This window comes from Eubalaena glacialis, chromosome 5, assembly GCF_028564815.1.
Source record: "Eubalaena glacialis isolate mEubGla1 chromosome 5, mEubGla1.1.hap2.+ XY, whole genome shotgun sequence".
Lineage (NCBI taxonomy): Eukaryota > Metazoa > Chordata > Mammalia > Artiodactyla > Balaenidae > Eubalaena > Eubalaena glacialis.
Genome location: NC_083720.1, coordinates 73,142,380 through 73,166,088, shown reverse-complemented (window position 1 = coordinate 73,166,088; position 23,709 = coordinate 73,142,380). Strand labels below are relative to the sequence as shown.

Here is a 23,709-nt window from a genome sequence, read left to right as displayed (position 1 = left end):
TTCTAGAGTTTGGGGGTTGGCCAAGTGGTCATTTTCCAGCCAGTCACGAGAGGCGGTAAGGCAGGTAATATGTGGGGACACATCTATCACCATCAGTGTTCAAGTAGGGCCCCGTCACCCCTTCCTTCTTTCCTATTTCTCCCTTTTGGAATGGGAATGTCTCTCCTATGCCTGTCCCCCGTTTTGTTTTAGAATCACATAATTTGTCTTGTTTCACAGGTTCACAGCTGAAGAGGAATTTTGCCTCAGGATGAACTGTACCTTGAGTCTCAGCCATATATGGTTTAGATGACATTTAGATGAGACTTTGGACTTTAGACTTTGATGCTGAAATGATTTAAGACTTTTTGAGCTGTTGGGATGGAGTGAATATATTTTACATGTGAGAAGGACAATGAATTTTGGGGGCCAGGGTTAGAATATTATCAATTGAATGTATCCCTCCAATATTCATATGTTGAAGCCCTGGCCCTTAATATACCGTTGTCCACTTTTATGTCTTCTCTGGAAAAATGTTTATTCAAGTCCTCTGCCTATTTTAAAATTGGATTATTTAGGGTTTTTTGCTGCTGAGTTCCTTATATATTTTGACTATTAACCCCTTATCAGATACATGATTTGCAGATATGTTCTCCTATTCCATAAGTTGTCTTTTCAAGCTTTTTAGTTTGATATAGTTCCACTTGTTTATTTAGCTGTTGTTGCCTGTACTTTTGGCATCTTATTCAAAAAATCTTTGCCAAGACCAGTGTCAAGGAGCTTTTTTCCTATGTTTTCTTCTAGGGGTTTTATGGTTTCAGGTCTTACATTTAAATATTTAATCAATTTCAGGCTTCCATTAAGTAGACTTATTATTATATCGGGGTTGTTATTTTGAAGCTATTGTTTGCACATTATAGGAGAAAGCAAATAAGTATTTATATTCATGTTTTCAGGAACCAACATTTTCAACATAAGAGAAAAAAGGTACAAATATAAAAACAAATAAATTAAAACCCTATAATCTTAATTTTGAGTTGGTAATATCGGTATAAACTCAGTATTTTTTCCTCCTTTAAAAATACATACCAGTTTGTCTCTGTTCACCAAAAAAGCCTGGAAGAAGTGACAACCCATGAGCAGGGAACACATTTGATGCCCAGTTCTTGAAGAATTCTATTAAACTTATTAACTTAAACAGTTTATATCTTGATGTCCATCCTTCTGAGGTCATAATGAAATATGGTTGCCCTTTTTATATGCAGACTCAGTTATTCCTTCATTTCAGGAAAAATAATTTATAACATCTTTCAAGATTTTTCTCTTCCACTTTTTGGGTTCTTGGATTCAGAGGAACATTTTTTTGTTAACTTGCTGTCTTCGTTATACATATATCTTCTTAATTGTGCTCATAATGATTATCCTAAGTTTCTTTAATTTTTATTATTTCTAAATATTTTTAGTGTTAATATTTTTAGTGTTATAGCCTCATTTTCTTTTATTCCAGTGTTTTTTTCTTTTGTCTTTGAGTTCTTGTTTGGTTAAACTCATTTTCTTGTTGCTTTCTTATATAAAATTTTTAAAGGTTTGTGTTTTTTGTTTCTGGGTTATGTTTTCTCTCCTATGGGTTGTTTTTTTTTAAACATCTGTATTGGAGTATCATTGCTTTACAATGGTGTGTTAGTTTCTGCTTTATAACAAACTGAATCAGCTATACATATATCCCCATATCTCCTCCCTCTTGCGTCTCCCTCCCACCCTCCCTATCACACCCCTCTAGGTGGTCACAAAGCACCGAGCTGATCTCCCTGTGCTATGCGGCTGCTTCCGACTAGCTATCTATTTTACATTTGGTAGTATTTATAAGTCCATGCCACTCTTTCCTATGGGTTTTTAATCAGTCTTTTGTTCTTCTTCCCCCTCTTCCTCTTAATCCATCATATGTTGGAAAAATGTACAACCATTAAAAATGATGTTGTGGAAGAATACATACTGATATGTAGAAATGTTCAAGACCTATTAGTGAGTGAATAAGCAGGCTACTAAATAATATGTACATTGAATATGTACAGTGCATTGTAATGTTAAATATATTCATGTTATGTTAAGTATATATGATATATAGTATGAAAGAAAAAAAGACTAGTGAAATAAGTCAAATTTATTGTGTGCCAAGTATTGTACTATATACCTTACATGAACACCTCATTAAGTAGATACTGTTAATACCCCCATGGTACAGTAAAGAAATTAATGTTGAGAGAGTTTAAATATCATCTGTAAAGGCAGTGCGTAAGGAAGCTGGAAGTTGTGTTTAGGTCGTTTGACTTCAGTAATGATATATATCCAAATGTTTACAGTGGTTATTTCTGAGTCATAGTACTATAGGTAACTTTTTATATTCTTCTTTGCACTACTCTGTATTTTCCGCATCTTTCACCTTTCACAAGCACCTATGGCCTTGTAATAATATAAATAGCTATTAAAGATTCTAAACAATACTATGTACAGACTGAATAATGATATCACCATTATAATTATTTTAAAATAAATTTCCACTTCTGCTTACCTCATTTCACAGCTAAATTACATAGGCAGTTTTGCATATCTTATAATAATATAAAATCTTAATTAAGATTTACATAGGATATGTAAGCAAGAAATATATAGTTTAAAATTCTGAAATCAGAATAATTCAGTAATACAATTTAATTTAAATTATATCATTTTCTGTCTTATTTCCTTTGTGCATCCAAGATATAGGGTTTCTTTCTTTCTTTCTTTTTTCAAATTTCAAAATTTGGAGGATACTCTTATTTTTCTCTATGTTTTTGAGGAAGTGAGGCAGTAAGCCCTAGGTTTCTGGTTTCTATAAGAATAAATAGATAGTGTAGCCAGTGGTACTCAACATCCAAAATTTTGAGGCAATTTAACAAAGTGTTTAAACAAAGAAGGCTCTTACACTCTTTTCAAATATTATGAAAGATTTCAAGTATACATAATATAATAATCACCATAATTTCTTGCATCCTGCTTCTTCCTTCTGGGTTAAATTCTCTCCTTAATTAAACATACTCCTTGGAAGTTCTTTCAGTGGAGGCTATTCCAGTTTTTATTTGTCTAAAATTATCCTTATTTCACCCTCAATACTATTGTTTAACTAGATACAGAATTCTAGATTGACAATTTTTTTTCACTCATCAACTTAAAGAATTTATTTCACATTTTTCTGGACTCTTATGATGCTATCAGAAACTTTAATGCAAATTTAATTTTTGTTTCCTTGTAGACAACTTGGATTTCGTCTTTGGATGCTTTAAACATTATTATTTTTTGCCTTTCTGGTTTCACGGTAAGGGATATATTGTAGATTTCTTTTTTTTAAATTGAAGTATAGTTAATTTATAATGTGTTAGTTTCAGGTGTACAGCAGAATGATTCAGTTCTCTCTCTCTCTCTCTCTCTATATATATATATATACACATATAATATTTACTCTTTTTCACATTCTTTTCCATTATAGGTTATTATAAGATATTAAATACAGTTCCCTGTGCTATACAGTAGTCCTTGTTGTTTATCTGTTTTATATATACTAGTGTGTATATGTTAATCTCAAACTCATTTTTTTCTTTTTTTTTTTTAAACATCTTTATTGAAGTATAATTGCTTTACAATGGTGTGTTAGTTTCTGCTTTATAACAAAGTGAATCAACTATACATATACATATATCCCCATATCCCCTCCCTCTTGCGTCTCCCTCCATCCTCCCTATCCCACCCCTCTAGGTGGTCACAAAGCACCGAGCTGATCTCCCTGTGCTATGCGGCTGCTTCCCACTAGCCATCTATTTTACATCTGGTAGTGTATATATGTCCATGACACTCTCTCACCCTGTCACATCTCACCCCTCCCCCTTCCCATATCCTCAAGTCCATTCTCTAGTAGGTCTGTGTCTTTATTTCCGTCTTGCCACTAGGTTCTTCATGACCTTTTTTTTTTTTTTTCCCTTAGATTCCATATATATGTGTTAGCATACTGTATTTGTTTTTCTCTTTCTGACTTACTTCACTCTGTATGACAGACTCTAACTCCATCCACCTCATTACAAATACCTCCATTTCATTTCTTTTTATGGCTGAGTAATATTCCATTGTATATATGTGCCACATCTTCTTTATCCATTCATCCGACGATGGACACCTAGGTTGCTTCCATGTCCTGGCTATTGTAAACAGAGCTGCAATGAATATTTTGGTACATGACTCTTTCTGAATTATGGTTTTCTCAGGGTATATGCCCAGTAGTGGGATTGCTGGGTCATTTGGTACTTCTATTTTTAGTTTTTTAAGGAACCTCCATACTGTTCTCCATAGTGGCTGTATCAATTTACATTCCCACCAACAGTGCAAGAGGGTTCCCTTTTCTCCACACCCTCTCCAGCATTTATTGTTTCTAGATTTTTTGATGATGGCCATTCTGACCGGTGTGAGATGATACCTCATTGTAGTTTTGATTTGCATTTCTCTAATGATTAATGATGTTGAGCATTCTTTCATGTGTCTGTTGGCAATCTGTATATCTTCTTTGGAGAAATGTCTATTTAGGTCTTCTGCCCATTTTTGGATTGGGTTGTTTGTTTTTTTGTTATTGAGCTGCATGAGCTGCTTATAAATCTTGGAGATTAATCCTTTGTCAGTTGCTTCATTTGCAAATATTTTCTCCCATTCTGAGGGTTGTCTTTTGGTCTTGTTTATGGTTTCCTTTGCTGTGCAAAAGCTTTTAAGTTTCATTAGGTCCCATTTGTTTATTTGTGTTTTTATTTCCATTTCTCTAGGAGCTGGGTCAAAAAGGATCTTGCTGTGATTTATGTCATAGAGTGTTCTGCCTATGTTTTCCTCTAAGAGTTTGATAGTGTCTGGCCTTACACTTAGGTCTTTAATCCATTTTGAGTTTATTTTTGTGTATGGTGTCAGGGAGTGTTCTAATTTCATACTTTCACATGTACCTGTCCAATTTTCCCAGCACCACTTATTGAAGAGGCTGTCTTTTCTCCACTGTATATGCTTGCCTCCTTTATCAAAGATAAGGTGACCATATGTGCGTGGGCTTATCTCTGGGCTTTCTATCCTGTTCCATTGATCTATATTTCTGTTTTTGTGCCAGTACCAAACTGTCTTGATTACTGTAGCTTTGTAATATAGTCTGAAGTCAGGGAGCCTGATTCCTCCAGCTCCATTTTTCGTTCTCAAGATTGCTTTGGCTATTCGGGGTCTTTTGTGTTTCCATACAAATTGTGAAATTTTTTGTTCTAGTTCTGTGAAAAATGCCAGTGGTAGTTTGATAGGGATTGCATTGAATCTGTAGATTGCTTTGGGTAGCAGAGTCATTTTCACAATGTTGATTCTTCCAATCCAAGAACATGGTATATCTCTCCATCTATTTGTATCATCTTTAATTTCTTTCATCAGTGTCCTATAATTTTCTGCATACAGGTCTTTTGTCTCCTTAGGTAGGTTTATTCCTAGATATTTTATTCTTTTTGTTGCAATGGTAAACGGGAGTGTTTTTTTAATTTCACTTTCAGATTTTTCATCATTAGTATATAGGAATGCAAGAGATTTCTGTGCATTAATTTTGTATCCTGCTACTTTACCAAATTCATTGATTAGCTCTAGTAGTTTTCTGGTAGCATCTTTAGGATTCTCTACGTATAGTATCATGTCATCTGCAAACAGTGACAGCTTTACTTCTTCTTTTCCAATTTGGATTCCTTTTATTTCTTTTTCTTCTCTGATTGCTGTGGCTAACACTTCCAAAACTATGTTGAATAATAGTGGTGAGAGTGGGCAACCTTGTCTTGTTCCTGATCTTAGTTGAAATGGTTTCAGTTTTTCACCATTGAGGACAATGTTGGCTGTGGGTTTGTCATATATGGCCTTTATTATGTTGAGGAAAGTTCCCTCTATGCCTACTTTCTGCAGGGCTTTTATCATAAATGGGTGTTGAATTTTGTCGAAAGCTTTCTCTGCATCTATTGAGATGATCATATGGTTTTTCTCCTTCAATATGTTAATATGATGTATCACGTTGATTGATTTGCGTATATTGAAGAATCCTTGCATTCCTGGAATAAACCCCACTTGATCATGGTGTATAATCCTTTTAATGTGCTGTTGGATTCTGTTTGCTAGTATTTTGTTGAGGATTTTTGCATCTATGTTCATCAGTGATATTGGCCTGTAGTTTTCTTTCTTTGTGACATCTTTGTCTGGTTTTGGTATCAGGGTGATGGTGGCCTCGTAGAATGAGTTTGGGAGTGTTCCTCCCTCTGCAATATTTTGATAGAATTCGCCTGTGAAGCCATCTGGTCCTGGGCTTTTGTGTGTTGGAAGATTTTTAATCACAGTTTCAATTTCAGTGCTTGTGATTGATCTGTCCATATTTTCTATTTCTTCCTGGTTCAGTCTCGGCAGGTTGTGCATTTCTAAGAATCTGTCCATTTCTTCCAGGTTGTCCATTTTATTGGTATAGAGTTGCTTGTAGTAATCTCTCATGATCGTTTGTATTTCTGCAGTGTCAGTGGTTACTTCTCCCTTTTCATTTCTAATTCTATTGATTTGAGTCTTCTCCCTTTTTCTCTTGATGAGTCTGGCTAATGGTTTATCAATTTTGTTTATCTTCTCAAAGAACCAGCTTTTAGTTTCATTGATTTTTGCTATTTTTTCCTTCATTTCTTTTTCTTTTATTTCTGATCTGATCTTTATTATTTCTTTCCTTCTGCTAGCTTTGGGGGTTTTTTGTTCTTCTTTCTCTAATTGCTTTAGGTGCAAGGTTAGGTTGTTTATTCGAGATGTTTCCTGTTTCTTGATGTAGGCTTGTATTGCTATAAACTTCCCTCTTAGAACTGCTTTTGCTGCATCCCATAGGTTTTGGGTCGTCGTGTCTCCATTGTCATTTGTTTCTAGGTATTTTTTGATTTCCCCTTTGATTTCTTCAGTGATCACTTCGTTATTAAGTAGCGTATTGTGTAGCCTCCATGTGTTTGTATTTTTTACAGATCTTTTCCTGTAATTGATATCTAGTCTCATAGCGTTGTGGTCGGAAAAGATACTTGATATGATTTCAATTTTTTTAAATTTACCAAGGCTTGATTTGTGACCCAAGATATGATCTATCCTGGAGAATGTTCCAAGAGCACTTCAGAAAAATGTGTATTCTGTTGTTTTTGGGTGGAGTGTCCTATAAATATCAATTAAGTCCATCTTGTTTAATGTATCATTTAAAGCTTGTGTTTCCTTATTTATTTTCATTTTGGATGATCTGTCCATTGGTGAAAGTGGGGTGTTAAAGTCCCCTACTATGATTGTGTTGCTGTCGATTTCCCCTTTTATGGCTGTTAGTATTTGCCTTATGTATTGAGGTGCTCCTATGTTGGGTGCATAAATATTTACAATTGTTATACCTTCCTCTTGGATCGATCCCTTGATCATTATATAGTGTCCTTCTTTGTCTCTTGTAATAGTCTTTATTTTAAAGTCTATTTTGTCTGATATGAGAATTGCTACTCCAGCTTTCTTTTGATTTCCATTTGCATGGAATATCTTTTTCCATCCCCTCACTTTCAGTCTGTATGTGTCTCTAGGTCTGAAGTGGGTCTCTTGTAGACAGCATATATATGGGTCTTGTTTTTGTATCCATTCAGCCAGTCTGTGTCTTTTGGTGGGAGCATTTAATCCATTTACATTTAAGGTAATTATCGATATGTATTTTCCTATTCCCATTTTCTTAAATGTTTTGGGTTTGTTATTGTAGGTGTTTTCCTTCTCTTGTGTTTCTTGCCTAGAGAAGTTCCTTTAGCATTTGTTGTAAAGCTGGTTTGGTGGTGCTGAACTCTCTTAGCTTTTGCTTGTATGTAAAGGTTTTAATTTCTCCATCAAATCTGAATGAGATCCTTGCTGGGTAGAGTAATCTTGGTTGTAGGTTTTTCTCCTTCATCACTTTAAGTATATCCTGCCACTCCCTTCTGGCTTGCAGAGTTTCTGCTGAAAGATCAGCTGTTAACCTTATGGGGATTCCCTTGTGTGTTATTTGTTGTTTTTCCCTTGCTGCTTTTAATATGTTTTCTTTATATTTAATTTTTGATAGTTTGATTAATATGTGTCTTGGTGTGTTTCTCCTTGGATTTATCCTGTATGGGACTCTCTGTGCTTCCAGGACTTGATTAACTATTTCCTTTCCCATATTAGGGAAGTTTTCAACTATAATCTCTTCAAATATTTTCTCAGTCCCTTTCTTTTTCTCTTCTTCTTCTGGGACCCCTATAATTCGAATGTTGGTGCGTTTAATGTTGTCCCAGAGGTCTCTGAGACTGTCCTCAGTTCTTTTCATTCTTTTTTTCTTTATTCTGGTCTGCAGTAGTTATTTCCACTATTTTATCTTCCAGGTCACTTATCCGTTCTTCTGCCTCAGTTATTCTGCTATTGATCCTGTCTAGAGTATTTTTAATTTCATTTATTGTGTTTTTCATCGTTGCTTGGTTCCTCTTTAGTTCTTCTACGTCCTTGTTAAATGTTTCTTGCATTTTGTCTATTCTATTTCCAAGATTGTGGATCATCTTTACTATCATTATTCTGAATTCTTTTTCAGGTAGACTACCTATTTCTTCTTCATTTGTTAGGTCTGGTGTGTTTTGACCCTGCTCCTTCACCTGCTGTGTGTTTTTTTGTCTTCTCATTTTGCTTATCTTACTGTGTTTGGGGTCTCCTTTTCACAGGCTGCAGGTTCGTAGTTCCCATTGTTTTTGATATCTGTCCCCAGTGGCTAAGGTTGGTTCTGTGGGTTGTGTAGGCTTCCTGGTGGAGGGGACTAGTGCCTGTGTTCTGGTGGATGAGGTTGGATCTTGTCTTTCTGGTGGGCACGTCCACGTCTGGTGGTGTGTTTTGGGGTGTCTGTGGGCTTATTATGATTTTAGGCAGCCTCTCTGTTAATGGATGGGGCTGTGTTCCTGTCTTGCTAGTTGTTTGGCATAGGGTGTCCAGCACTGTAGCTTGCTGGTCGTTGAGTGAAGCTGGGTCTTGATGTTGAGATGGAGATCTCTGAGAGATTTTCGCCATTTGGTATTACGTGGAGCTGGGAGGTCTCTTGTGGACCAGTGTCCTGAAGTTGGCTCTCCCACCTCAGAGGCACAGCCCTGATGCCTGGCTGGAGCACCAAGAGCCTTTCATCCACACGGCTCAGAATAAGAGGGAGAAAAAATAGAAAGAAAGAAAGAGGATAAAATAAAATAAAATAAAGCTATTATAATAAAAAATAAGAAAAAAAATTATTAAGAATAAATTTATTAAGAAAAAATATTTTAATTTTTAAAAATATATTTATTAATTTTTATAATAAAGAAAAAAATTATTAAGAAAAAAGTATTAAGAAAAAAATTTTTAATTTTTTAAAAATAAAAAATATGAAAAAATTTATTAAAAAATTAAAAAAATTTTTTTTTAAAATAGAAAATAAGGAAAAAATTATTAAGAAAACATTTATTAGGGAAAAAAAAAATTTTTTAAGTAAAAAAAAAAAAAAAAAAAAAAAGGACGGACCTAACCCTAGGACTAACGGTGAGAGCAAAGCTATACAGACAAAATCTCACCCAGAAACATACACATATACACTCACAAAAAAAGGAAAAGGGGAAAAATTAATATATCCTGCTCCCAAAGTCCACCTCCTAAATTTCGGATGATTCGTTGTCTATTCAGGTATTCAACAGATGCAGGCACATCAAGTTGTTTGTGGAGCTTTAATCCGCTGCTTCTGAGGCTGCTGGGAGAGATTTCCCTTTCTCTTCTTTGTTCGTACAGCTCCTGGGGTTCAGCTTTGGATTTGGACCCGCCTCTGCATGTAGGTCGCCTGAGGGCATCTGTTCCCCGCCCAGACAGAACGGGGTTAAAGGAGCAGCTGATTCGGGGGCTCTGGCTCAGTCAGACCGGGGGGGAGCAGCGGTACGGAGGAGGCGGGGCGAGCCTGCGGCGGCAGAAGCTGGCGTGACGTTGCAGCAGCCTGAGGCGCGCCGTGCGCTCTCCCGGGGAAGTTGTCCCCGGATCACGGGAGCCTGGCCATGGCGGGCTGCACTGGCTCCCGGGAGGGGCGGTGTGGAGAGTGACCTGTGCTCGCCCACAGGTTTTTTGGTGGCGGCAGCAGCAGCCTTAGCGTCTCATGCCCGTCTCTAGGGTCCGCGCTGATAACCGCGGCTTGCGCCCGTCTCTGGGGTCCGCGCTGATAGCCGCGGCTCGCGCCCGTCTCTGGAGTTCGTTTAAGCGGCGCTCTGAATCCCCTCTCCTTGCGCACCGCGAAACAAAGAGGCAAGAAAAAGTCTCTTGCCTCTTCGGCAGCTGCAGACTTTTTCTTGGGCTCCCTCCCGGCTAGCTGTGGTGCGCTAGCCCCTTCAGGCTGTGTTCACGCCGCCAACCCCAGTCCTCTCCCTGCGATACGACCGAAGCCCGAGCCTCAGCTCCCAGCCCCCGCCCGCCCCGGCGGGTGAGCAGACAAGCCTCGGGCTGGTGAGTGCTGCTCGGCGCCAATCCTCTGTGCGGGAATCTCTCCGCTTTGCCCTCCACACCCCTGTGGCTGCGCTCTCCTCCGTGGCTCTGAAGTTTACCCCCTCTGCCACCCGCAGTTTCTGCCCGCGAAGGGGCTTCCTAGTGTGTGGAAACCTTTCCTCCTTCACAGCTCCCTCCCACTGGTGCAGGTCCCGTCCCTATTCTTTTGTCTCTGTTATTTCTTTTTTCTTTTGCCCTACCCAAGTACGTGGGGATTTTCTTGCCTTTTGGGAGGTCTGACGTCTTCTGCCAGCGTTCAGTGGGTGTTCTGTAGGAGCAGTTCCACGTGTAGATGTATTTCTACTGTATCTGTGGGGAGGAAGGTGATCTCCGCGTCTTACTCTTCCGCCATCTTGCCCCTTAACCTCAAACTCTTAATTTATCTCTTTCCCTCCCACCCCTGCTATCCCCTTTGGTAGCCATAAGTTTTCTATGTCTGTGAGTCTATTTCTGTTTTGTAAATAAGTTCATTTATATCAATTTTTAAAGATTCTACATAGAAGTGATATATGATGTTTGGATTTCTCTGTCTGACTTACTTCACTTAATATGATAATCTCTAGGTCCATCTATGTTGCTGCAAATGGCATTATTTCATCCTTTTCAGTGGCTGAGTAATAGTCCATTGTATATATGTATACCACATCTTCTTTTACCGTTCATCTTTTGATAGACACTTAGGTTGTGTCCATGTCTCGGCTATTGTTAATGGTGCTGCTATGAATATTGGGGTGCATGTACCTTTTTGAATTAGCGTTTTCTCTGGATATATGCCCAGGAGTGGGATTGCTGGATCATACGGCAACTCTATTTTTAGTTTTTTAAGGAACATCCATACTGTTCTCCATAGTGGCTATACCAATTTACATTCCCACCAACAGTATAGGAGGGTTCCCTTTTCTCCACACTCTCTCCAGCATTTATTATTGTAGATATCTTTTTATATATCTTGTTTAGAAGGTATGCCTCTTGAATCTGAGGATTCAGGTCTTTCTTCAGTTTGGGAGAGTTCTCAGCTATTAATCCTATGAATATATCCTCACTCCTGATTTTCTATTCTCTCTTTCTGGATCTCTAATTACTCTTAAGTTGGACATTCTCATCCATCTTCTTTAAAAATTATTATTTCTTGCTGAATTCTGGTGTATTTTCTCAGATTTATTTTTTAATTCTCTAGTTCTCTCTTCAGCAGTATCTAATATTCTATTTTAATCTATTCACTGAGGTTTAAATTATAATGTTCAGCTTTCTGCAGTGGCAGTATCATAGCCAATGAGGTTTATCCAAGGCATGATTATTGCTAATTAAATTATAATGTTCATACATATTTTTCATTTCTAGAGGTTCTATTTGGTTTCTTTTTGAATCTTCTAGTTCTTTATTTATAGTGTGTCATTTTTTTCAAATGGTTTTAATTACTACCTTTTTGTCTTTAGTTGTTTTATTCGTACTTATTTAATAGCCTCTATCAGATTGTTTAATTGTCTGAAGTTCTCAGACTTCAATTATTGCTGCTGGTTATGACTAATGATTATTATTATTCCTTCCCCTAGTGAATTGTTTTCTGTTTATTTTATGACTTGAGATTATAAACTTTTTAGGATTCAGGGCATGTCACTTAGGACAATTTTGTGTTTGGTTTGACCAGTCACCCCAAGGTATCACTGTCCCAGGGCCAATTTTTATGTTAATTTTTGGCTTGGGGGATTCTTGGATCACATGTGTAGTTGTAAATTCAAACCCATGGGAGATGGGAGGGCCAGAGCTGTAGTAAGAAGAGCCCAAAGAAAGATTTTTGTCAAATCAGAGTCTAGGCAGAGTCAGACAAGCTCCCTCATCATATGGCTGAGCTAGTTGAGTTCCTGCTTTTTGTGTGTGGGGGGGGCCTCAGTTCCTATTTGTACTTCCTATGGATTCAAAGCCTCATCTCTTTGTTGAGACTGATGACTTCCTCCAAGACAGGGCCATTACAATATCTGTTCATGAAATGTTCACCCATGTGCTCTTCATTCCTGTCATGTCATCTCACATACTCACTGCTCTTGTTTTCAGTTCACTGTTGCATTTCTGCAATCTTGAGATTTCCTTTTCTTTATGGAGAGTTCAGCTATTTATGTAAAAACATTTGTTTTTTACCAAAAATTTCTGGAGGTTTATAATGGGTGGGCTTTCAGATTACTTAGTTAACAATATTTCAGAATCTTTTCTTTAAAAAAAATCATTTTACACAGAAATTTTTAATCACACACAAAAGTAGAGAGACTAGTACAATGAATGCACATGTGCCCTCTTTCACCTTATCAACATATTATCAATTTTCTCAGGATCTTTTATAAGGTGTTTTTTTTCTAGTGCCATTTGTAGTAGAGCTTAAACTTGCTCCCATAATTGAGAGTTGGGCTGCTCTCTGTATTGTTTGCACAAAGGAATTTTGATATTAACTAGTTTGTAATTAAAATACTGTACTTCATGGTTTTAGGAAAATCACCTAGAGAAAGCAAAGTCTTTATAGACCAATATGTTAAACCCTATATTAAATATTTAATTCATTATTATTAAAATTCATAATAAAAAATTTCTCAATTATAGGAAAAAATTACAGTGTCTCCAGAAACAGAATTGATTCAACATTGCCCCCTTGTGTCAGGTATTCCTTGCCTTCCATTTCACCCTTCAGATCTCCACGTCTCTAGGTTCACATTATATCTGTCCCATTTGAATCTGGGGCAGCCTTGCTCATTTTGACTCTGCTTCTTTGCTATTCTAACTCTGTACATTCATTTCCATGTTTAAACTTCCCATGTTTCTCTTTTTTGGCTTAATTATCCCAGAGCCCTCTATTCCAGTTATTTTCATTTCCATCCTAACATGAAAAAGGCAGGGAGTGGAGATGTTTCAGAATTTACATTTTTCAAGGCCAGGTTTCACACACAGTCCTATTTTTTATCATCTGACAAATGTATTGATATTATCTACTATAGTTGGTAACACTTAGGAAGAAACTAGTCCAAAATTTCTTGTTAATATCTTCTTGATAAAGAAGAAAAACTTTAATGCCCAACAAATGTCTTCAGCTTTAATCTGACCAAATTCCCCTAATCGATCCATAGTGAAGATATAATGTAGTCATTAATGTTTTTTTTGAGAAACTCTTTACGTATCAAGGACTCAAAATGACCGGCTCGTGATGGATTAGCCTTGCTCTGTACACTATAATTTAGAAGCAGGTATAAGGCAGCAAATATTTCAGCACAGTAGTTGGAACACTGGCACTAGACCATGATTTCCGTCCTTGCTAACCTTGGGAGAGAAGCGGCTACTTAGAAGGGCAGGGCATGGGCCCCTCACCAGTCGCGAGTGTGGGCAGTTTCCCTGGAGAAATGTGTGACTCTGCAAGTTGGAGTTGAAATGCAGTGTGCAGACACATCTCGTTTCCCAGGAAGAGGCACTGCTTTTATGCAATGCTTGAATGTGTGGACATAAGCCAGGGTTGCTGGTGTGTTTGGTTATCTCTGCCTCTGACACGTTCAAGTCATGTACAAATGCAGAAGTCCTCAGACTGAATCGGAGGCCCCAGCACGCGTAAACTGATCACCTTTAGTTCTTACCAGAAGTGACAGAGAGATCCTGGGCCTGCTGCTCAAATGTCCCTATGTGGAGAGCTGTAGAGGCTCCTGGAGGGAGGACTCTTCTCTGATGATCAGCCGGCTTCCTAAGCATGCCGACCTGTGCCATTGCACAGAGCCCTGAGCATAGACGGACTCCATACTCTGTTTAATGGTCTGCTGTCGCCTTGTTGAAATTATTAGCAATAATATAAATATTATGAATGATACAAATAAATAAAATAATATAAAAATAATTTTTGACCAAGGGACCCCACATTTTCATTGTATCCTGGGTAAGCTCAAATTATGCAGCCTGTTCTACTCCTGGGTTTTTACTGTGATGGGGCCAGCTTCATTCTCCTATCTGCCCTTGAACTAAGCACAGTGTCGGGCAATGCCATGAGCTGATTGTCATTGGCCAGTCAGGACCCACACCTGGAGCTGGGGGTAGGGAGAGGTCTCCCAAACTTCATGGCTGCTGTTTAGTTAAGGATGGGGAGGTAATGCTGAGGATATAACTGATAAGAACCATTCCACTCCTCCCTCCCTTTTTTTTGTTGAGTGGTTGCTCATGTTTTGCTTTCTAATATTCCATTGCCTTGTCATAAGATAAAAGGTATATTTATTAAAAAGAAATAGTATGTCATATGCATTCCAAAAAATAGTACTAGAAATTTATTTTAAACATTTCCTTTTGAGGGAATTCCCTGGCAGTCCAGTGGTTAGGACTCTGCACTTCCACTGCAGGGGGCACGGGTTCCGTCCCTGGTTGGGGAACTAAGATCCCGCATGCCATGGGTGTGGCCAAAAAAAAATTTCCTTTTGAGTATGTAGAACACACCCTCCTTTACAATCTTATTCCCTGTAAAATCTTCCTTTGTAAATTCAGAGAATAAAAAGGTCAATATCAGCTCAACTTGAGGCTGATTTGTTACAGATTTTAAATTTAGTGTATTCTGGGTTAAAAAGGGTTATCTGAGTGAGCATTTTATAAATCTATTAAGAATCACAGTACCTAGCTGGTATAATACAGACCCTTAGTATGCAGGTTTGCCCTGTCATTTATTCTTCTGTTACTTAAGTTTTGACTGTTACTAAACCTGAAATGAGATTCCCAATAAAACTACACAAGGCTGGGAAATCCACTGAAATCTCATTATGTTTTTGAACAGCGAAGTTTAAAACTAACCACAAGTGAGGTAATGATTTTTACAATAAACTCTGAAATCAATGAACATGTTGTGCCACTAAGTAATTTCTTATACTCTCATCATTATAGAATTTATTTGTACCATTCTTGGTATTAAAAAGCAAATAATTTTCATATGTATTAAAGTATAATTTGGCTAAATAAATAAAATGTGGTCTAATTTCAAGTTCTTAGTTTTCAATTTCACAGCACCCAGCCCAGTGCCTTTATTTAATAGAGACTTAAATATTTTCTCAATGAATAACTAATGTTTTTAAACAGTGAGTGTTTTTAAAAATAATACCCAGCATGATTTTATTTTGCAAGTAAGCCAAACCAATTGATGAAACCTTGAATTTTGATCTTGTATATATAGGAAGAGGGCAGAATGAAAGCTTAATGTCTCTGTCTCAGTTTTCCTACTTACATAACATAGATACAAATCTCTCTCCCTTCTAGTTCACAGTTTCTGTGAATCACAAATGAGATAATAATAATAGCAAATACTTTTATAGTTTATCATATGTGCTAATGATAGGCGTTTGTAAATATCATTTAACCCTGACACTAACCCCATAACACAGATATTTTTATCTTCATTTTACAGATGAGGAAACTGATAAACAGAATTTCAGTAACTTGTCAAAGGCCACATAAATATAGACAAATAAAGGAGAATTTGAATCAGACTGTGGAACCATCATACTGAGTATGGGAAAGGTGTTTTACAAACTTGAAAGCACCATATAAATTTGAATTATTTTTATTATTCAATCATTCATAATCCTAAGATAGATAATTATATGGGGACACAATCTAGTTCTTTTAAAATTAATGAAAAATGACTGGCAGATGGAGATGTGACAGCTGAAATGTTACATCTTACTTAGTTTTATGGAATGTGAATAATCAATTTACAATAAAATATAGGCCTCTCACTGTGTCAAAGCGTTGAATTTGTTGAATGAATGAGTTCCATCAAGTTATGAGCATTTAGCTACCATTTAAACATCTTAGAATCAGGTAGTATGGATGTGTGTATGAATGACAGGAGAGAATGACATACATATATATATATATATATATATATATATATCGACTGTGAAAGCTTGAAGATTGGCAAAAGACTTCACCAAGAGGCTTGAGGTTGCATTAGGTCCGGAATATATGTAATTATGTAGAGAACATTAAACCCTAAACCTCATGCTTCTCCTGGCAAGAGTAGCTAGTTCTTAGTTAAGTCTGATAATTTACACAGCGTTATCCCTGGTACTCACTTTTTTGTATGAGTGTAAATTAGCAAGACATTGGCTTACCTATGCCTTGATTATGTCTATAAAGACTTTTTACAAATGTCACAGATGATTCATTAAGAAAGTGTGTCTTACTTTTGTCTCATTGATTTTCTCTTATGAGAAACAAAATAGTTAGTATTTTCGGATTCACAGATGTTTAGAGTTAGTTAAAAAACCAGGATCTTCATAGAGAGGCCCTGTCTGTAACTTTCTGTTCCTTCTTATCCTACTGTAACCCCCTTGCGGATCTTCCAAGGTACACGATATCCTTTTAAATTGGTTTGTCTCAGAAATCCTTCTCGCAAAATGTTACTTTTCGTGTGAGTTATCTAGACTAGAGAATGACCTTCATTATTCCACTCTGCTGATGTAGTCCTGACCTGGGTGGACTTCATGATACAGCCAGGAATAGACACTAAGCATTCCCAATCCAATTCGTCCCTCAGTGAGGATGGGTAACCTGTTTTTTAACAGCAGATTCAGTGTTTTCTTTGAGAAGGTTTAGTGCTTACTAATCATGGAGAAGCAGCTCTATTGCTTGAATCCAGAGAGATTCATCTAAATATTTTACAATGAATGAAGTAAGTTTACGATGTTTAAAATTAATGGTATCTTGACAGAATGATACAGTAGACAGGAACAGATTATGGGATCAGCATGACTTGATTTTAATTTCAACTCTACAACTTAACATCTACGTAACCTTGAATACTTTCTCACCCTCATTGAATCTGTCTCAATATCTGTAAAATGTGAATAAAAACAGCTGTTTCATAGGCTTGTGGGAGGGTTAGATAAAATGCTGTATATAAAATACTTAGTGAACATTCAGCCTAGAAAGTACTCAAGGATTTTTTTCATCTATTTCCTTAGCTTTAAATTGTTTTATTTTACTATAAAACAATAAGTGGAAATGAAATTTAAGATGTATTTTTTGTTAAGAGAGAACTTGAATAGATACTAATGGTTTATTTAGGCTTTTACTGCAAAGTAAGCTTATCTCATCCTATCCTCTCTCTGAATTGTATATTTTTTCTTGCTGGAGACGCCAATGCTGTTGAAACATCAGTTGAACATCAGCAGTATGAGGGCTTTGTCGTAAGCTCTTTATCTCTGTTGACAAATTTGATCCTCACAACCTCTCATTCACATCATTATTTCTACGTTACATATTAGGAGGTTTTAAGACGTTAAGTAATTTCCCCAAGGTCACACAGCCTTGTGGGTGGGACCGAGGCTCAAGGTAGATTTTGGCTTCTGAATCTCAGTCTTAGAGTAGCTGGCTTTTACTTAACTCTGATAGTTTACAGTGTTTGAGCCTAGTCTTGGCAGCTATAGCCATCAGTTTTACCCACACTTTCCTCAGAGCTCTTTGCAGCTCTGGCATAAAGGTGCTCATCTATTCATCTTTCTCCAGCCTTTACAGCTTTTAAGCACAGCTTCCTTTTTTTCTCTGCTATGGTGAGGACTCATACTAGAGGAATTGAGTATGCCTAAGGATAATGGGACATTTGCCTTTTACAGGATCGAAGGGTAATTCCTGCTCTTTTACTTTCAACTACTGCACTATAGTCCAGAGTGGAGTCCAAGATAGGAATCAAATCTGGTGGAGGGAACAGGATGGGATGGTTCCCTATGCCCTGGTAAGTTCTAGGGAACAGATTGTTACAAACATTTGTAGCAATATTAGCCATCAACATTAGTGCCCTAGGGTCTCATATATACTGGCTTTTTTCATGTCTACTTCCATCTTGTTCAGTAAGAAATCTTGTAGTGAAGACATTGTTCCATTTAATCTCATTCATTCAGTGAATAACTATTGGGTGTATACTCTTTGGTATCCAGTGGTTTCTAGTCACAAGACAAAGTCTCTACTTGGATGTGGAAGGATACTGAGAATAAACACACAAATAAACAAGATCTTAACAGGTAGTCCTATTGTTATAATGAAAACAAATTAGGATAATGTTATATTGAGGCCCAGGAGCACTTTGAATGGGATGTTTATGGGAACTTTTGCTGTCCCCCGAGAAGGGTGGTTCTCTGAAGCAGGCCTTTGCTGTGGCTTCTTATCCCCGCAGGGCAACTGAGCTGCTATGATTAATCTAGTGGAGGGAAGACATTTGCTTCCCTTTGATGCTCTTATTTGATGGCTGTGAATCTGTAGTAAATATGAAATGATGACAACTTAAATATCATAATAGGAACAATGAAGACAGGATGCAACAAGCAAAATGCTTGAGCATGAATATGAATTATTGGAAATCAAAAGACTGGCATCTGAATTTTATAATACGTATTTGTGCTGCTTGAATATTCTGGTACGTTTCTTAAGGAAGGAGTTCACTTTCAAAACTAATAGTCCTTTGTCCTGTCCTAGTAAGAATAGATTTATTGTGATATTAGTCTCTCCTTAAAGAGGCACATCTGCTTCTTTGTTTCTTGCTGAGCATTAGGACTATGACTATGTATATCAATGCCAGACAATATTTATTTGTGTTTGTTTTTCGTCTCCCCTGACTAGACTATATGCTCCATAAGGGCAGGGACTTTGTTTTGCATCATGTCATTTGCTCTGCACCTAGACCAGTGCCTGACACAGAGTAGGAGCTCAATAAGTGTTTGTTGAATGAGTAGTAAAAAAGACCCCACCTGCCTCTATGGATCTCATGGGGCCCCGCTGAGAGTGGTAGAAATTCAGGGGAAGGGCTTCCCTGGTGGCACAGTGGTAAAGAATCAGCCTGCCAATGCAGGAGACACGGGTTCGAGCCCTGGTCCAGGAAGATCCCACATGCCGTGGAGCAAGTAAGCCCACGAGCCACAACTACTGAGCCTGCGCTCTAGAGCCTGCGAACCGCAACTACTGAGCCCGTGTGCCACAACTACTGTGCCTGCGCTCTAGAGCCCGTGAACGACAACTGCTGAGCCCGTGTGCCACAACTACTGAAGCCCGCATGCCTAGAGCCCGTGCTCCTCAACAAGAGAAGCCACTGCAATGAGAAGCCCGTGCACCACAACGAAGAGTAGCCCCCGCTGGCCGCAACTAGAGAAAGCCCACGCACAGCAGTGAAGACCCAACGCAGCCAAAATAAATAAATAAATTTAAAAATAAATAAGTAAAAATAAAATGAGCAGTACTGTGTCACAATAACTTTAACAAAAAAAGAAAAATTCGGGAGACGATGTCTTCAACTATAATGTTTGGATTATGGGCACAGCTGTTGATGGAAAGAGACTTGGATTTGGGTTAGGATGACTTGAGTTGAATTTCAGCTTTGACATTATTAGCTGTGTGAATCTTTAACTTTTTTAACTTAAAAAATTTTTTTATTGAAGTATAGTTGATTTACAATGTTGTGTTAGTTTCAGATGTACAACAAAGTGATTCAGTTATATATGTGTGTGTGTATTTTATATATATATATATTTTCAGATTCTTTTCCATTACAGATTATTACAAGATATTGAATATAGTTCCCTGTGCCGTATAGTAGGTCCTTATTGTTTATCTATTTTATGTATAATAGTGTATATATGTTAATCCCAAATTCCTAATTTGTCCCTCCCCACCTTTTCCCCTTTGGTAACCATAAGTCTTTTTTTTCTGTGTCTGTGAGTCTATTTCTGTTTTGTAAATAAGTTCATTTGTATCAATTTTTTTTTTAGATTCCACATGTAAGTGGTATCATATATTTATTTTCCTCTGTCTGGCTTACTTCACTTAGCATGATAATCTCTAGGTCCATCCATGTTGCTGCAAATGGCATTATTTCATTCTTTTTTTATGGCTGAGTAATTTTCCATTGTATATATATACTACATCTTCTTTATCCATGCCTCTGTTGATGGATATTTAGGTTTAGCTGTGTGAATCTTGTGGGAAATTACTTAACCTTGTTTCCTCAGCTGTGAAACAGAGTAACTTGTGAGGAGGGCAAATGAACCAATGTATGTGAAAGGGCCAAGAACAATGCCAGGAGTGTTACAGTTTTTCAGTAAATATTGAGGACAAAAATATTCAGATAAAAGTGGGAGATATAACCATAAAAGGCTAGGATTTAAACTGTAGAGGTGGGAATAAAAGATATCATCTGGGAAAACAGCAACAAAATTTGACAGACTGGATGGCAGAAATGAAAAGGAAAACGTGTGAAGAGGGCCAACCCTGCCATGACTTTCTTCCCAAACCACTGAAAAGGGCTGTGTACAGAGAACTCTCCTTTACAACCCCATCGAATTCTCAGGATCTGGAAGTAAGACAAATGTAGAAACCTCCACAAGGAAATCCTATGAAGCAAATTCATGAGTTAAAATAAGTCAGTTTAGCTAAGTTAGGGCAAACCAACCATGCTCTGTTAAAATATTGCCTCCTGTTACAATGGAATCTTTACCAGTAGTCCTTCAATTAAGTGTGAAATCATACATAGGAAGTCAGAAAGGTTACCAAGTTTTCCTGTTAGGTTATTAGACAAAAGATAGCAAAGTACTTTAGAAAGTTGATATTTTATTATTTTTAATTTAAGAAGATTTTTCCTGTCTAATAACACTATTATCTGTTACAATCATTATGGTTTAGATACTATTTTGCTTTTATTTAAAAATGATTTTTATTTGATTTTAACGGATTTTAAAAAGAACCCATTGTTGAAATAAATTCTGTGTAAGTCAGAAGTTTCTTAAGTTAATTTTACATTTAAAAAAATCATATAAGAAACTAATTTCTAACTCCACATACCTAATTCCAGAAGTAGACAACACAGAATTTATCATAATTTCCAAATGAACATAAGGAAAACTCTTAAAACAGACCCATCTTTCCTTCCTAATTACTGCATCTAGAAGTATTAGCAATGTGATATGAGTCGAGAAAGCCCCAGTTTGATCCAGAAACTATTGAGTCAGATTAAGAAAACAAAACAAAAAATCAATAACTCATCTTCTCAAATGCAAGCAGCATTTTATTTTTCATATTTAATTTTTTTCTCAAATTGGGACCTATCTTGTAATCAGTGCATACTCTGAAAATTTGTTATTAAATCGTGCCTTATTAGTAGTGCTGTTTTAGAATTTAGGAGCTAATTAGAATAAATATTTCTGCTTCACCAGAAATCCATTGCATCAGGAAGCAATTTTGCTCTTCAGATCTGTTTCTAACTTCTCCTCCCCAAGTTCCCCAATTTAAAGTAACTATTATTTAAAAGACACATTATGATGTCTATAGGAATGCTATGGTTAATTACATCTATTGTATTTTTTATACATTCTTATATAGCAACCCTGACTTCTAATTTCTATTAGACTCAGTAGTAAATTCTCAGGGAAAAAAACAAACATTCCACCCTTTTCTTTACCCTGTGAAAACCAAGTTAGAGGGAACAGCAACAATAAATGAGTCCATTTCCAAAAGTGCCCTTCCCTTTCCCCTCAGAGAAATGACTCTGCCTGGTGCCCAGCATGTAGCTGACTTATGAAAACTCATTTGCCCCTCGTGAGAATGTGCACAAATACAAAACTAGAGTTACATGTTTCATAGACAATGGAACATTCAGGGAAAAAAGAATATTTGACATACAGGTTGAGACAGTAGGAATGATAGGAAATTTACACACTTACTTGAATATAAAAGGCCTGAAATCAAGAGTCTTAAAGAGTAATTCCCTTTTATATTTGCTGGCTATTAGCAAATTCTCAGCTAAGTTTATTGAATCTTTCTGCCCAGATTCAAGTTTTTTGGTCATTCTGTGTTACATGCAATTATGATTCTGTTTTTGTAGTAATTTTTCTCTATCACTCGTTAAGTACCCTGTTTTGTTTTGTTTTTTAACATCTTTATTGGAGTATAATTGCTTTACAATGTTGTGTTAGTTTCTGCTGTATAACAAAGTGAATCAGCTATATGTATACATATGTCCCTATATCCCCTCCCTCTTGCGTCTCCCTCCCACCCTCCCTATCCCACCCCTCTAGGTGGACACAAAGCACCGACCTGATCTCCCTGTGCTGTGTGGCTGCTTCCCACTAGCTGTCTATTTTACATTTGGTAGTGTATATATGTCCGTGCTTCTCTCTCAGTTTTTAACCCTTCTGCCAGTCCAGACCTTAGATATCTTTGAACTAGCAAATCAAGTTCTTCCTCTTCATTAAATCTTCCCTGATTGTTCACTCTACATTGAATTCTTGCTCTTTTGAATTCCTTTGGCATTTGCTCTGCTATTGACAGCTGTGGTATAGTGGGAAGAATGTTGTCCTAAGAGGTGGAGGACACATGTATCAGTCCCGCTTCTATTACTGACTGGGTGTCCGTCTGCAAATCACTTTTTAAAAAAATTAATTAATTAATTTATCTTTGGCTGCACAGGCTTTCTCTAGTGGCTGTGAGCGGGAGCTACTCTTCACTGTGGTGAGCGGGCTTATTGTGGTGGCTTCTCTTGTTGCAGAGCACGGGCTCTAGGCACATGGGCTTCAGTAGTTGCAGTGCGTGGGCTCAGTAGTTGTGGCTCTCGGGCCCTAGAGCACAGGCTCAGTAGTTGTGGTGCACGGGCATAGTTGCTATGCGGCATGTGGGATCTTCCTGGACCAGGGATTGAACCCGTGTCCCCTGCATTGGCAGGTGGATTCTTAACCACTGTGCCACCAGGGAAGTCCCTGCAAATCACTTTTTGTCTGTCTCCCTGGCTACCTATTTGTCTACCCATCCCGTCCATCCATCCATCATCTTTCTATCTACCTACATACCTATGAGAGCCTTAGTTTCTTAATTTATAATGAGAGATTATAATCCTGATAAGAGTGCTTTGGAAAACTTTAGAAAACCATTATATAAATATAAGACATTATTATTTTTGTCCATACCAATTATTTTGAGACATATTTTAAGGTTTCAGACTATTATTTTATCATTTTCTCTTTTCGCAAGGGAATTTGCTATTAGGAAATCTCTTTTGTGCAACTCACACGGCCAGGAACATAGTATAGCCAACCAAAATATGATTTTCCTCATTATCATGTATTTTTCAAATGGTCTCTCGGTGTTCAGTGTTTT

The 23,709-nt window shown here is 37.2% G+C and overlaps 1 protein-coding gene and 1 pseudogene across 1 annotated transcript in view; both read left to right on the top strand.

Annotated features, from left to right (window-relative positions):
- The window catches only part of CORIN (corin, serine peptidase), a 286,147-nt gene that overhangs the window by 63,459 nt on the left and 198,979 nt on the right, over positions 1–23,709 (top strand). The gene's annotated exons all lie outside the window — the stretch shown is intronic.
- On the top strand, positions 11,819–11,931 carry LOC133092834 (U4 spliceosomal RNA; annotated as a pseudogene).